This window comes from Heterodontus francisci, chromosome 11 (assembly GCF_036365525.1).
Source record: "Heterodontus francisci isolate sHetFra1 chromosome 11, sHetFra1.hap1, whole genome shotgun sequence".
In the NCBI taxonomy this organism is placed as follows: domain Eukaryota; kingdom Metazoa; phylum Chordata; class Chondrichthyes; order Heterodontiformes; family Heterodontidae; genus Heterodontus; species Heterodontus francisci.
Window position 1 is genome coordinate 55,772,516 of NC_090381.1, and position 17,250 is coordinate 55,789,765.

Here is a 17,250-nt window from a genome sequence, read left to right on the forward strand (position 1 = left end):
ACACCGGTTAACTGGAAAAATAAGAGGGATTTTTGTTTAGAGTTCTGTTACAAACGAAAAAAAACACTTGGGCTGAATACTTGCTTATTCTTTAAGAAGCAGATGAGATATGTTGTGTTCCAAAACGGGCATACAGTCTGGCCTCCCAGTACAGGTAGACGCGTCACTGGGATCTTTTAGAACAATTCTTTATAGGAGGCATTGAGAATTAATTTAGCAGACTTTTCTTCAAAGACAGGGGACAAGATGAGTTGACATAGTGGACTTCTCAGAGTCTTTTAGAGAGGTGCTGGAAAGCTGAGCTGGGTTGTGGTCTTCTCTCCTTCCTTGGAAGCTCTCTTTTCTCCTTGCAAGTTCTCTTCCTTTTTCTCCTGTAGGCTGACCTGAGTTGGGCTTCTGTCCTTCAGGCTGATTTTTAAACTCCAACCCCTTTTTAAACAGTTCATTCTCAACTCAAAACAATTCAAAAGCGAAACCGGAAACAGAAAGTCCAAATCTGACCTAGCTGCACACATCTTCCCCAGTTTCTGTTCTATTTTTAACTTGAGTCATGTGACAACCAGTAAATGTTGTTGTCAAACAAGTCCTTTCAGTGTCCTCTTGACCCTCTTGGAAAAAAAGCTGGTCCAACATTTCTTCAGTTTGACTATGAATCTTCAAAAACTACAGTTAACAAAAACAGAAGCACTTTCGTAACACCTCCACCCATTTTTAAAAGTGTTTCATTATAAATTGTGGAAAAAATAGATGATATTATTAAAACACACTTTCACATTCATACTCATTCACTCTTGCAGCTAACACAGCTCTGCTTTGTACCATTTTGGCACTCAGGTAACTCAAAGAAAAGTTAGATTTGAGATAAACAGTGGCGCAGTGGTTAGCACTGCAGCCTCACAGCTCCAGGGACACGGGTTCAATTCCGGGTACTGCCTGTGTGGAGTTTGCAAGTTCTCCCTGTGTCTGCGTGGGTTTTCTCCGGGTGCTCCGGTTTCCTCCCACAAGCCAAAAGACTTGCAGGTTGGTAGGTAAATTGGCCATTATAAATTGTCACTAGTATAGGTAGGTGGTAGGGAAATATAGGGACAGATGGGGATGTTTGGTAGGAATATGGGATTAGTGTAGGATTAGTATAAATGGGTGGTTGATGGTCGGCACAGACTCGGTGGGCCGAAGGGCCTGTTTCAGTGCTGTATCTCTAATCTAATCATCTAAAATAAAGCTTCCACAATCAGGTTATTTTGCCCTGCAATGTGGATAATCTTTAAGTGATAGTAAGTCCCATTGGAATAGTCTGGCATTCTAATTTTTGAATTTTTGGCAAAGGTTATTATCTGTAATTTTCTAAACAGAGCTTCGAGTTGTTCCAAGTGATCCTTCCAAGTGTCACTGTAGACCAGCACATCAAGGTAAACCACAGTTAGGAACACTGGTTACCACTTGGTTCATTAGTCTCTGAAAAGTGGCTGGGGCATCCCCTAGCCTGAATGGCACTGGAAAAGAACGTCTGGTGTGACAAAGGCCAATATTTCTTCAGCTCGGGATGTTAAAGGAACTTGCCAGTATTGAACATACATATTGTTATGACCGACCGTTCCAGTCAAAGCCCCCAATCAAAATATACAATTCTGATTGTGGTGGGAGCAATGCACTGTTAATTCAATCCCATCCCTCCACAGATCGCCTAACATATCATTTTAAACTTTCCAACTTAAAGAATGACCCAGCCAAATTGTACCATCTATTAACCCCTGAATGAGGCTAACCAAACCAGGTGTCTTTAAATCAACGAATTAACTGTTTAATTAGAAAAACAAAATTATTAAACATTACTATAATATAAACATTTAAAATAGAAAAAATTAGAGTCCTTGCAAATTTACACTCCTGCTGGAGGTGAAAAAGTCCAAGGTTGCTTGAAGTCCTCACAGCCGTCCAATGGGGAGTAAAAGGTTCTTCAACAGTAGAACAGTCCGTAGTCTAATTCCAGCAGTAAGTGATACTTTCTTTCTCCAACGATGAATTTCAACAAGTAACAACTTGCAAACACTTTCAATAGAATCAATCAGGCTTTAGAGTTTTGGAGGGATAAAAGATTGTCACAGTCTCACTTCCCTTCCTTCAGTTTAAATTATCAGAGATCTCTGTTTTGGCTTGACATTTTTTGAATTTTGAGAGAGAAGAATGAATAAGCAGACTAAATTCTCTTCCTTCAATTTAAATTAGCTGAGAGCTCTTCTTTCAGGTGCTAACATACAGCTGTCTGTCTGAGTCCCCTGTTAGAACAGTCTGTTTGCACTATAAGCCAGTTCAAAATTAAATTGCAACAAATGTATCTCTTGATGCTCAGTGCAAGTGGCTGTATCCAAGGTAACGAGAAAGCACCCTTTGAATCGCAGTCTCCGAATGGCTGTGTCCAAGGCAACGAGAATGCACTCTTTGACTCAGTGTTTAGAGCTTTCTGCCTTAAAGCAGTACGGCTCTTTTCCAGCCTTAAATGCACACCACATATTTCCCGGAGAGAAAAAAAAAGACAGGATCATGACAATATGAACATACAAATTAGGAGAAGTAGGCCATTCAGCCCCTCGAGCCTGCTCCGCCATTCAATAAGATCATGGCTGATCTGCATAAAATTGAGCGGGAAGCTCCGGGAGGCCTTCCCGACCCGCTCCCGCCTCTGCCCCACTTTATGTAGGGTGGGGGGGGGGGGGGGGAGGTGAAAATTGGGCCACCGGCCCCAGGCCAATCAAGGCCCTTAAGGGCCATCGCCCGCCTCCACTGGGATTTTACCTTCAGCAAGTGGGTGTCTGGGAGATGTGAAAGGCCGCCCAGTGAAACTTAGTGGCCTCTCAGCGCACTGGGGGGGGGGGGGGGGGGGGGCTGACAATCGGGTGCCCGATTGAGGGCCTCGCTTCCCAACCACCCCCAGAACCCAAGATGCCCCCCTTCCCTCCAAACAACCACTCTTGCCTCGCCGGGGTATGACAGATTACCCCCGAAGCAACCCAAACTTACCTGCAGTCCTGGCTCCATGTCCTCGGCTGGCGTGCAGTCCCAACAGTGACCACTGCTCTCGGTGGCGTTGCTGGGACTAAGAGCTGCTGGCCCAATGATTGGCCGGCAGCTCAATGAGGCGGGACTTCCTTCCTCAAGCGGGTGCAAGTCCCGCCTCTGAAAACTTAAAGCCCGGGGACCCATAAAATGCAGGGTGGATCCCCAGGCTAGGTAGAAGCGTGTTCGCCACCGACTTTTACGTCGGTGGCCAGCTCCCATCCGCCTGACGTAAAGTCCAGCCCAATATTTCTTCTTGTATACCGTCCTACATTGTAGTTACTGTTAGGGTGCCTATAGACCACTCCCACTGGTGACTTCTTTCCCTTACAATTCCTCATCTCCACCCAAACCAATTCTACATCCTGATCTCCTGAACCAAGGTCATCTTTAACTATTGCACCAATGCCATCCTTGATTAACAGTGCTAGCCCTCCACCTTTACCTAGTTCCCTATTCTTCTTGAATGTCATATACCCCTCATTATTCAGGACATAATCCAGGTCATCCTTCAGCCACGTCTCCGTAATGGCTTTCAGATCATATTTATTTACTTCAATGTGCACTCAGTTTTTAAAAAATTTTTATTTAGAGATACAGCACTGAAACAGGCCCTTCGGCCACAGAGTCTGTGCCGACCATCAACCACCCATTTATACTAATCCTACACTAATCCCATATTCCTACCACATCCCCACCTTCTCTATATTCCCCTACCTATACTAGGGGCAATCTATAATGGCCAATTTCGTCTACTTTGTTATGAATGCTACATGCATTCAGATCCAGATCCTTTAGTTTTGTCTTTTTGTTATCTTTGTAACATCTAGTCTTGACCATCAGTGTGTTCTTAAGTTTTTTCTCTCTGTCCCTTCCTGCCATTCTCTGACCTTCATTTCGCATATTACTATTTTGCTCTCCTGCCTTGACTCTACCCCTTGATTTACTACATCTACCCAGGCTTAATCCCTCACCCCCTCTTGTTTAGTTTAAAGCCCTTTCCACTTCCCTAGTTATAGGGTTTGCTACAACACTGTTCCCAGCACCGTTCAGGTGCAGACCGTACCAACCATACACTCCCCACTTTCCCCAGTTCTGGTGCCAGTGTCCCACAAACCGAAACCCATTTCTCCCACACCAGTCTTTGAGACACATGTTCATTTCACTAATCTTATGTGCCCTCTGCCAATTGGCACGTGGCTCAGGTAATAATCCTGAGATTATTACCCTTGAGGTTCTGCTCTTCAATTTGGTGCCTAGCTCCTCATACTGTCTAAGCAGAATTTCTTTCCTAGTCCTACCTATGTCACCGATACCTATATGGACCATGACAACTGGATCCTCCCCCTCCCACTCCCACTCCAAATTCCTGTCCAGCCCTGAGCAGATGTCTTGAACCCTGGTAGGCAAAATACCCTTCTGGACTTATGCTCTTGGCTGTACAGAACAGTGTCAATCCCCCTCACTATACTATTCCACTGCATTCCTTTTTGCTCCCCCCACTTGAATGGCTTCCTGTACCACAGCGCCATGGCCAGTCTGCTCATCCATCTTGCTGACCACGCTTTCGCCCACACAGGTTGAGAGCACCTCAAACCTGTTTGACAATTGCAAAGTCTGAGGCTCCTCCACTACTGTCTGCTCGGTCCCTTTACCTGCCTCACTCACGGTCACATCCTCCTGCCCCTCACTGCTGACCAGAACAGATCACCCTGTTCTAACAGGTGTGACCGTCTTCTGGAACAAAGTGTCCAGGTATTTCTCCCCCTTCTTTATGTTGCACAGTGTTGGCAGTTCAGCTTCCAGATCAATAATCCTGCTCCGGAATTTCTCTAGCTGCTTACACTTTCTGCAGACATCTTTGTCCTGTATTGCCTTGGCATCCTCAAATATACAGGGGAGCATCATGAGTTGATTCAACATGCAGGGGAATCAGATTGAGAACACCTCAATGCAGGGTGATATATATTTCAGTGCTGGCTAAAGTTCTGTTCCCGTGCAGGTCACGTCCTGCAATGGCTTCTCTTCCATGCTCACTGTTTCAATCCTTCGCCTTTCCCTATTCCTCACTGAACATAATCCATTAGCATGGTCAGGTTACATAGAAATGTTGATAACATCCATAACGTCTCATCATTACACTTGACTCTTCGACCATTGCTTTCCCATCCAACATCAAATCATCCAGGAGACAAAACTTTCTTTAACACAGTCAAAATCAAAACTGTCCTGTTACTACCCAATTTCATCACCATCCTCAGACACTTGTTCAGCTTGAGCCTGACACTGCACAATCTTGGGGGTCTGTTTGATCTAAAATGAGATCAGCTTCAGACCCCACATCCTATGCATTAACAAAATCACACTTTTTTTTAATCTCTGCAACATTGCCTGCCTCCATCTCTAAGTCACTCTTACCACCAAAGAAACTCTCATCCACACATTGGTCATAAATAGGCTCTAATTCTCTAATGCTTTTCTTTCTGGCTTCCACGCGACACACAAGAACATAAAGAACATAAGAAATAGAAGCAGGAGTAGGCCATTCAGCCCCTCAAGCCTGCCCCACCATTCAATAAGATCATGGCTGATCTGTCCCAGGCCTCAACTTCTCTTTCGGGCCTGCTCTGCATAACCCTCGACTCCCCGAGATTTCAAAAATATATCTACATCCTCCTTAAATAAATTTAGTGACCTAGCCTTCACAACTCTGAGGTATAGAATTCCAGAGATTCACCACCCTCTGAGAGAAGAAATTCCTTCACATCTCAGTCTTAAATGTGTGGCCCCTTATTCTGTAACTATGTCCCCTAGTTTGAGATTCCCCCACCAGTGGAAACATATTCTCAACATCTACCCTTGTTAAGTCATAGAGTCATACAGCATAGAAACAGGCCCTTCGGCCCACCGCGTCCATGCCGACCATAATGCCAATCTACACTAATCTCACCTGCCTGCATTAATTCCATATCCCTCTATGCTTTGCTCATTCAAGTACCTGTCCAGCTGCCTCTTAAATGTTGCTACTGTTCCTGCTTCCACCACCTCCTCTGGCAGCTCATTCCAGATACCCACTATTCTCTGTGTGAAAAATTTATCCCTTTGACCCCCTTTAAACTTCCTCCCTCTCACCTCAAATCTATGCCCTCTAGTTTTAGTCATCCCTACCATGGGAAACAGCCTCTGGATATCTACCCTATCTATGCCTCTCATAACTTTACATACCTCTATCATGACCCACCTCAGCCTCCTTCGCTCCAGTGAAAACAGACCCAGCCTATCCAATCTCTCTTTGTAACTCAAGCCCTCCAAACCAGGCAACATCCTTGTGAATCTTTTCTGCACCCTCTCTAGCTTAACCACATCTTTCCTTTAGTGCGGCGACCAGAACTGCACACAGTACTCCAAATGCGGTCTAACCAACGTTATGTACAACTGTAACATGACGTCCCAACTCTTGTACTCAATGCCTCGGCCGATGAAGACAAGCATGCCATATGCCTTCTGCACCACCCTGTCTACCTGTGTTGCCACTTTCAGGGAACTATGTACTTGCACCCCAAGGTCTCTCTGCTCAACAACACTCCCCTGGGCCCTGCCATTCACTGTATATGTCCTGCCCTGGTTTAACTTCCCAAAATGCATCACTTTACACTGGTCTACGTTAAATTCCATTTGCCAATCCCTTGCCCACTTTCCCAGTTTATCTATATCCTGTTGTAACCTTAGACAACCTTCTTCACTGTCCACTATACCACCAATTTTGGTGTCATCTGCAAACTTACTAATCATGCCCCTTACATTCACATCCAAGTCATTAATATATATGACAAACAAACAAACAACAGAGGGCCCAGCACCGATCCCTGCGGCACACCACTGGTCACCGGCCTCCAAACTGAAAAACGACCCTCCACTACCACCCTCCCTCTGCCTCCTTTCACCAAGCCAATTTTGTATCCAATTGACTAGCTCACTGTGAATCCCATGTGTTCGAACCTTCTGGACCAGCGTACCATGCGAATCCTTGTCAAAGGCCTTGCTAAAGTTCATGTAGACAACGTCCATCGCCCTGCCCTCATCAATCCTCTTGGTCACCTCCTCAAAAAACTCAATCAAATCCGTGAGACATGATTTCCCACGCACAAAGCCATGCTGACTGTCCCTAATCAGACCTTGCCTTTCCAAATGCATATAAATCCTGTCTCTCAGAATCCCTTCCAATAACTTTCCCACCATTAATGTAAGGCTCACCAGCCTGCAGTTCTCTGGCTTATCCCTGCTGCCCTTCTTAAATAAAGGCACAACATTAGCTATCCTCCAGTCTTCCGGTACCTCACCCGTGGCTAACGATGATACAAAAATCTCTGCCAGGGCCCCAGCAATCTCCTCCCTTGCTTCCCATTGCATCCTAGGATACACCTGGTCAGGCCCTGGGGATTTATCCACCATAATGCGCTTCAAAACCTCCAACACCTCCTCCTTGGTAATGTTGATATGCTTCAGGATATCGCTGTTCCCTCCCTTGGACTCACTAGCTTCCATGACCTTCTCCACCGTAAATACAGACGGGAAGTATTCATTTAAGACCTCACCCATTTCCCGTGGCTCCACATAGATTACCACACTGATCCTTAAGGGGACCTACTCTCTCCCTAGCTATCCTTTTACTCTTAATATACTTATAGAATCTTTTAGGATTCTCCTTTATCTTATCTGCCAGGGAAATCTCATGGCCCCTTTTCGCCCTCCTAATTTCCTTCTTAAGTATACTCCTACATCCCCTATACTCCTCGAGGGACTCGCCTGATCCCAGCTGCCTATACCTGACATATGCCTCCTTCTTTGTCCTGACCAGACCCTCAATATCCCTCGTCAACCAAGGTTCCCTAAACTTGCCAGCCTTGTCCTTCCATCTAACAGGAACATGCCGGCCCTGAACTCTTCCTATCTCACTTTTAAAAGCCTCCCACCTGCCAGATGTCTCTTTACCTGTAAACAGCCTCTCCCATTCAACTTTTGAGGGTTCCTGTCTGATGCCATTGATATTAGCCTTCCCCCAATTTAGGACTTCAACCTGAGGACCAGTCCTACCCTTTTCCATAACTATCTTGAGTTATGTTCACTGGTCCCAAAGTACTCCCCCACTGACACATCAACCACCTGCCCAACCTCATCTCCTAAGAGGAGGTCGAGTGTAGCCCCTTCTCTAGTAGGGCCATCCACATACTGCTTCAGAAAACTATCCTGGACACACTTAACAAATTCTTCCCCATCTGATCCCTTAGCACTAAGGCAGTCCCAGTCAATATTAGGAAAGTTAAAATCACCTACTATTACAACCCTATAATTCCTAAACTTATCTGTGATTTCCCTACATATATGCTCCTCCAATTCCCTCTGACTATTGGGGGGGCCTATAGTATAATCCCAAAGTGATCACCCCTTTCTTATTTCCAAGTTCTACCCATATGGCCTCGCTGGACGTTTCCACCCGGGATATCATCTCTAAGTACTGCAGTGATGTCCTCCCTAATCAATAGTGCAACCTCCCCTCTCTTCTCTTACCTCCACCTCCATTATGCCGGAAGCATCGGTACCCCGGAACATTGAGCTGCCAGTCCTGCCCATCCCTCAACCATGTTTCCGTAATTGCTATAATATCACAATCCCATGTACCGATCCATGCTCTGAGTTCATCTGCCTTACCTGTGAGGTTTCTTGCATTAAAGTAAATGCAGTTTAGCCTACCAGACCTTCCACGCTCCCTGTCCTGCCCCTGCCCGGCCTGCCTACTGGACTTGCTTACTTTAACCTCTACATTTGCCTTAACTATCTCATCGGAGAGACTACTACTTTGGGTCCCACTCCCCTGCCAGACTAGTTTAAACCCTCCCGAGTAGTACTAGCAAACCTCCCCGCAAGGATATTGGTCCCCTTCCAGTTCAGATGCAACCCGTCCCTCTTGTACAGGTCACCTCTGCAACAGAAGAGATCTCAATGATCCAAGTAGCTGAAGCCCTCCCGCCTACACCAGCTACACCAGAGGCGGCACAGTGGCACAGTGGTTAGCACCGCAGCCTCACAGCTCCAGCGACCCGGGTTCAGTTCTGGGTACTGCCTGTGTGGAGTTTGCAAGTTCTCCCTGTGACCGCGTGGGTTTCCGCCGGGTGCTCCAGTTTCCTCCCACCGCCAAAGTCTTGCAGGTTGCTAGGTAAATTAGCCATTGTAAATTGCCCGTAGTGTAGGTAGGAGAATGGTAGGGAATATGGGATTAATGTAGAAGGGGATGTGGTAGGGAATAATGTAGGCCACAAAGGGCCTGTTTCAGTGCTGTATCTCTTGATGACTCTATGACTCTTCAGCCACGCATTCATTAGCCTTATCCTCCTATTCCTACCCTCACTAGCACGTGACACAGGCAGTAATCCTGAGATTACAACCCTAGAGGTCCTGCTTTTTAACCTTCTGCCTATCTCCCTATATTCACTTTGCAGGACCTCATCTCTCTTCCGATCTATGTCGTTAGTACCAATATGGACACTTCTTCTGGCTGCTCACCCTCCACTTTCAGAATGTCCAGCAGCTACTCCGAGATATCCTTGACCCTAGCACCAGGGAGGCAACATACCATCCTGGAGTCTCGTTTGCGGCCACAGAAACGCTTATCGGCGCCCCTTACGATAGAATCCCCTATCACTATAGCTCTTCCACCTCTTTTCCTCCCCTGCTGTGCAGCAGAGCCCTCCGTGGTGCCACGAACTTGGCTGTTGCTGCTTTCCCTTGGGAGGTCATCCCCCCCAGCAGTATCCAAAGCGATATATCTGTTTGAGAGGGGGATGGCCACAGGGGACTCCTACACGACCTGCCTGCACCTACTATTCCGTCTGGTGGTCACCCATCCCTTTTCTGCCTGTGCAGCCATTATCTGCGGTGTGACCACCTCACTAAACGTGCTTTCCATGACGTCCTCAGCATTGCGGATACTCCACAGTGAATCCACCCGCTGCTCCAGCTCCGTAATGCGGGTAGCCAGCAGCTGTAGGTGGATACACTTCTTGCACATATGGTCATCAGGAACACTGGAAGCGTCCCTGATTTCCCACATAGCTCAGGAAGAGCATATCACGGGGCTGAACTCTCCTGTCATGACTTACCCTTAGATTAATTAGTTACTCCCTTCGTTAAAAAATACTAATTACACTAGGGACCTTGTTCTACCCACTCCAATCTAAAGTCCTTAATAAGCTACACTGAATTTAAAAAAACACTTTAGTAGTACTCACCTTATCACCAGAGGTTTATTTTCAACAAAAAAAATTCCCCTTTTTTTAAAAATAGATATTTAAATGCACTAACAGCAGTGACCCACCAACCAATCATCTTGCAGCTCTCCTCTGAAGTCACTATTGGCTTTTTTTTCTTCTTTTTTCAAAACTCCGGCGTGCTGGAAGAGCTCCTCTCCGCTTCGCTCCTGGAAGGTAAGCCCCCTTAGAATTTTGTATGTTTCAATAAGATCACCTCTCATTCTTCTAAACTCCAATGAATAAAGGCCTGTTTAGCCGTTCTTGATAAGACAACCCCTTCATCCCAGGAATCAGCCTAATGAACCTTTTCTGAACTGCCTCCAATGCTAGTATATCCTTTCTTAAATACGGGGACCAAAACTGTATGCAGTCCTCCAGGTGTGGCCTTACCAACACCCTGTAGTTGTAACAAGACTTCCCTATTTTTAAACTCTAACCCCCCTAGCAATAAAAGCCAAAATTCCATTTACTTGCTGCACCTGCATGCTAACTTTTTGTGTTTCATGTACAAGAACACCCAGATCCCTCTGTGTTGCACTTTTTTGTAGTCTTTCTCCATCTAAATAATAATCTGCCTTTTTATTCTTCCTACCAAAGTGCATGACCTCACATTTTCCCACATTGAACTCCATCTGCCAAGTTTTTGCCCACTCACTTAACCAATCTATATCCCTTTGCAGATTCTTTGTGTCCTGATCACAACATGCCTTCCCATCTATTTTTGTATCGTCAGCAAATTTGGATACACTACACTCTGTCCCTTCCTCCAAGTCATTAATATAGATAGTAAATAGTTGCAGCCCTAGGATCAATCCTTGTGGCACCCCACTAGTTACAGCTTTCCAACCTGAAAAAGACACATTAATCCCGACTCTCTGCCCTCTGTGTGTTAGCCAATCCTCAATCCATGCCAACACATTACCCCCAATACCCTGGGCTCTTATTTTGTGCAATAACCTTTTATGTGGCACCTTATCAAATGCCTTCTGAAAATCCAAATACACTACATCTACCGGTTCTCCTTTATCCACTCTGCTTGTTATATCCTAAAAAATACTCTAACAAATTTGTCAAACTTCATAAACCATGTTGACTCTGTTTGATTGCATTATATTTTTCTAAATGTCCTGCTATTTCTTCCTTAATAATGGACTCTAGCATTTTCTCAATAACAGATGTTAAGCTAACTGGTCTATAGTTTCCTGCTTTCTGTCTCCCTCCTTTCTTGAATAGGGGCGTCACATTAGCAGTTTTCCAATCCACTGGTGCCCTACCAGAATCCAGTGAGTTTTGGTATATTACGACCAACGCCTCCACTATCACAGCAGCCACTTATTTTAAAACCCTTGGATTTAGGCCATCAGGTCCTGGTAATTTGTCTGCCTTTAGTTCCAGTTTGTCAAACAACTTTTCCCTTGTGATAGAGATTGTTACAAGTTCCTCCCTCCCATTTACACCTTGCTCATCTATTATTGTTGGGATGTTTATAGTGTCCTCCACCCTGAAAACCGATGCAAAATATTGGTTTAAATTATCTGCCATTTCCCTGTTCCCCGTTATTAATTCCCCAGTCTCATCCTCTAAGGGTCCCACACTTACTTTAGCTACTCTTTTCCTTTTTATATACCCGTAGAAGCTCTTACGGTTTCTTTTTATATTTCTTGCCAATTTATTCTCAATCAATTTTCTCCCTCTTTATTAGTTTTTTTAGTCACCCGCTGCTGGTTTCTAAAAAATTCCCAATCCTCTGGCCTACCATTAGCTTTCGCCGCTCTGTCCGCCTTTGTTTTTGATTTGACACTCTTCTTAACTTCCTTTGCTATCCAAGGGTGGTTCATCATTCTCATCGAGTCCTTCCTTCTGACTGGAATAAATGTTTGTGGGGTGTTATGAAATATCTGCTGAAAAGTCTGCCACTGGTCATCTACTGACTTTCCCTTTAGTCTATTTTCCCAGCCCGCTTTAGACAACTCTTTCTTCATACCCCTGTAATTGCCCTTGTTGAAGACATTGGTTTGAGACCAGAGTTGCTCACCCTCAAACTGAATTTGAAATTCTACCATGTTATGATCACTTCCCCCTAGAGGATCCTTAACTAAGAGATCTCTTATTAATCCTACCTCATTACACTTTACCCAATCTAAAATAGCCTGTTCCTGGGTAGGTTGCGCAACGTATGGTTCTAAAAAACAATCCCTGATGCACTCTACAAATTCGTCTTCCATGCTACCCTTGCCAATTTGATTTGTCCAGTCTATATGCAGATTAAAATCACCCATGATAATTACAGTGCCCTTCTTACACGCCTCCATTATTTCCTGATAAATACTTTGTCCTACAGAGAGGCAACTCCTCGGGGGCCTATAGACCACTCCCACAGTGATTTCTTTCCTTTGCTATTCCTTATTTCCACCCAAACTGATTCTACATAACAATCTATTACACCTATATCATTACTCACAACTACACTGATCCCGTCCTTTAATAACAAACCTACCCCACCTCCTTTTCCTTTCTGCCTATTCTTCCGGAATGTCGAATATCCTTGAACATTGAGTTTCCAGTCCTGGTCATCCTGCAACCACATCTCTGTGTTAGCTATCAAATCACATTCATTTATTTCTATCTGTGCCGTCAGCTCATCTATCTTGTTACAAATGCTACGTGTATTCAGATAAAGAGCCTTAAGCTTTGACTTTTTACCATTTTTACCTACTCTGGTTCTAATTTCCGCTGTACTTTTATGCTTGTATTCTCTGTCCCTTCCTGTCACACTCTGATTAACGTATGCCCCTTCACTACCCTGCACCTCTGCTCTCTCGTTACTTTTCGACTTTTTAAGCTTCCCTTCAATTGAACCCACCCCCCCCCCCCCCCCACTATTTAGTTTAAAGCCTTATCTACAACCCTAGTTATACGATTCGCCAAGACACTGGTCCCAGCATGGTTCAAGTGAAGCCCATCCCAACAGAACAGTTCTATCTTTCCCCAGTACTGGTGCCAGTGTCCCATGAATCGGAACCCACTTCTCCCACAGACACAAACTTGAACTCATTCAAAACTCCATTTTACAACTACTATTTCATTCGAAATGTCTGTTTCCTAGAGTGACAAGGGATGACATAATTTAGAATGATTAAGGATCTCATTTGTGCCTTTACTAGGGTGATCTTTAAAAAAATATATACACGCACTAGTAGGTGTCCTGGCATTACTCAAGGTGAGCCAAAGGATACACTGTTTCATCACAAGCTTGTTCTTGTTGACCTTTGGCAACTTTTCAATCTCTGATACACTGATTTCAAAATCCTTCTCCTTGCTTACAACTTTTACCATAGCTTCACTTCATGGCAAATTCCTCCATCCTTCCATAGCAAACCTATACCTTTTTCTTCTTTGACTCAGGTGTATTGTGTTCCTCTTATAACTGATCAGAAATTGGACCTACAATTGTTTACATCTGCTTATATATTCCACTGATTTTTTTTATTGAATAGAAAGCTAAATAAAAAGTCTTTTTTTAAAAAAATCAGCAACACAACTGTACAAAATATTTTATTCCATCAGGTGTTCTGCACAGGCTTGAGAGGTATCTGCCATGAGCAAAGATTTTTAATACTGTTGCAGAACTACAGAGCCCATCACTGTTTTTCTGTCAATCTGCAGGCTTGACGCAACTGGTACTTAATCTCACATACATTGTGTTGCCCATCACTCAGAATAATCCATTCCCCAGCTGTTGAACAAGTACTGGTAAATGCCATTTTGAACTGTTGTTGAATTGGAACCTCACCAGTAACATAATATAAATTGTTTACAGTTAATATTCTTAGGATCAATTAGGCAAGTAGAAGTTGGCAGCAGTAGGTGAACTCATTATCCTTTCTATTCTTTGAAGATCCATAAGAATTCATTCTTCAAGGTATTTCTTTTAATATTTCTATCAATTCTCATTTTGTTAGTTTTCTCACCATGCACTATCCCAAACTAACTAAGTGGCTTTGTAAACAATCTGCCCCCAATACCAAATTGCCAACTGTCGAAGACATGCCCAGAAAGCTCTCCGTCCAATTTTCCTTCACCTTACGTGGGAAAGTTATTGTCCTCTTTATGAGCACACAATTGAGTTCAGTGAATTAACATGTTGGAAATTATGGCCTAGTCATTAACCTCTCCTCTACTCAAAGTCCAATAGTTCGTGGACAGTTTCCTTTTGAGAATAAAAGAAAAAAAAGTGCTTCCTAATTTAAATTTGTTCTACATTTACATATACTTTATTCTGCACATGATCTGGAATTACATTTTTCCTACTCAACAGCCTTAAGGCATGAGTCTCTATGATTTGATAAATGGAGTTTAAATACAGATCAGCCATGATCTAATTAAAAGGTTCAAAGGGCTGAATGGCCTACTCCTGTTCCTATGTTTCTTCCTAGATTCCTATGGCTTACCATGTCAGTCTGCACTTCTAAGTGCCTCGTTATTGAGTTAGTATTCCTTCCATATGACTTGTATTTTGCTAAATGTTCCAAACTCTGTATAAGTATCAGCAAGCAATAACTATTCAGGGGCTATATCACACTTCGTGAATCATTTATTGTTGTATCATAATGGTTCTCTTCAAAAAAACTTGTAGAAAAAAAATCTCCACAAAACCAAAGTGATAAAGTTACATTCTATAGAATTAATTACTGGAATGCGCAACATTACTGTTGACGTTTCAACTAACAGTCTCATACCATATGTAGTTCTATTGTAAGAATTTAGAAATTGACATCTTTTGCTGCCTACAAATAGTCCTAGTTTAAACCTAAAAACCACTGTTGCTACATTGAGAGAGTACAATGACCATTGGAACTTGCACAATCATATCATCATCAGACGAGGAAGTGCTAGCATCTGTGATTACCTGAAACAATGAGAAAAGCAGAACTGGCAAACAGATGGCCCCTGATCACAGTAAATATTTGGGTTGTGAGTAAGAAACCTCATGTTCTTCTGATATGCCAAAAGGAAACAATAGTTAACTTGGTCAAGCAGACAAATCAGAAAGCAGACAGCACATACACACTGTCTGATACGGGAAGACAAAATGGCGAAGGTGTCAGTTTTGATGGTTCGGGGGTTGTGTGACTAACAAAGGTAAAAGAACACAGATGAAGCAGCTTCTAGTTCTAGAGTTCGAGATATCGTCAGCTAGACTATGTTCTCTACCCAAGAGGGGGAACAGGGTAATACGGTTTTACTTCTCTATAAATTACAGCTTAAATACTAACTGTAAAGATGTGAGATTTATCCAGAGCCTATATTGGGACTAAATAGGAAGCATCAGGCTAGAAGATAGACAATCAGATATGTTTAAAGTGAAGACAGGAGTACGACAAGGCTGTGTACTGGTGCCAAAATTATTCAATCTGTACACAGAACAAATGTTCAGAGAATTAGATGTACTTCCAGGTGTAAAAAAACTGGAGGTAAGAACATAACAAACTTGCAATACATGGACGACAGGGCTACTTACAGAATCAGACGAGGCCCTACAAAATATCGTAGATGAAGTAAAATCTATAAGTTTAGAATATGGATGGAGCATAAATACCAAAAAGACAAAAACAATGGTAGTTAGAAGGAATACATTAGAAGAAACTAAAGTGAATATTGAAGTGGATGGTGTCACACTGGAAGAAGTAGATAAGTTTGTCTATTTAGGAAGTCAAAAGAAGGATATAGATAGCCAGAAGTAATTTTGTAAATATGAAGGATGTGTTAACAAGAAAGCTTGAGCTTTTAACAAGGAAAAAACCCATAAGATGCGACATTCTATCCACTTGCCTATATGCCTCAGAAACCGGGACAATAGTAAAGATTTGTGGAAGAAAATAGAGGCCTTTGCAATGTGGATACTAAGACGTATGCTTAAAATTCCTTATACAAACTATAAGACAAATGAAGAGGCTTTTGAAATCGCATGAGCAAAAATAACTCCAAATAATGACATCCAGAAAAGAAAATGTCAGTATTTCAGTCATTTGATCACAGCTGAAAAGCGAGAGAGAGCTCTTCTACAGGGCAAAGCGGAGGCAACAGAAAAGGGGGCCGACCTAGGCATAGTTGCATGAAAGACTTCACAGAGCGGTTGCAGACAAGCTATAGTGGATGTGCGAGGATGGTGCAAGATAGATGAGGATGACGGCATATCTCCTGGTAGGAGTACCTACAGGCAGCAGCAGCAGCATATACTGAAAGATTTTAATACTTGCTGTGCTTAAAATAAAGACTGCTGTACCCAATTTGGTGTCACCTTGGAATCTAATACGCTACTACCACCAACAAAGCCAAAGTACATACCCAAAAGAATCTTGTAATTCAAAACCCTACCTTGTTGCACCAGAGTAGATCGCAACATTCCACTTTTGGACCAAATCTTAACTTGTCCATCTTCACCAACTGTAGGAGTACAATAGTATTCCATTAGGTGCAAGATTTAACATAAACAAAAAGACCTTTATTTTCTACTTGCAAGTGAAGTTCTGCTTAGTTTCTGTATGGTCTGGAAGTGTTCCTAGGCTTGCCTTACCTCCAATCGATTGATGTGCTAGGTGATCTTTCCAGTTATTCTGTGTCACTCATCCTGTCAGGAGCATATCTATTACCAGTACAAACTACAGAGGAAGGTCGTAGAAGATAACCTTTAAATGCACTGCCCTCCTGTAACCATTACATGGAGGTCCAAGACCAAGGCCTGGTCAATTTGCATTGGCTAGAAAAGGAGGGTCGGTTACGGATCATTGTGTGAGCAAGTTGAAGCAAGCAGTTGCATAAAAAGTCACACATCGCAAACTCAAGAAATGCAATGATACCAAAAATTGTCAAAAAATATTACTGGGTT

At 43.4% G+C, this 17,250-nt stretch overlaps 1 protein-coding gene across 2 annotated transcripts in view; it reads right to left on the reverse strand.

Moving 5' to 3' along the window:
* Positions 1-16,808, reverse strand: part of ift80 (intraflagellar transport 80 homolog (Chlamydomonas)) — a 302,407-nt gene extending 285,599 nt beyond the window's left edge. Inside the window, exon 1 of one of the 2 annotated variants that reach the window (XM_068042172.1) lies at positions 16,740-16,808. The gene's annotated coding sequence lies outside the window, so the exon portion shown is untranslated. The remainder of the gene's footprint in view (positions 1-16,739) is intronic. The other variant, XM_068042173.1, reaches the window with a different exon arrangement.
* Positions 16,809-17,250: the final 442 nt, after the last annotated feature.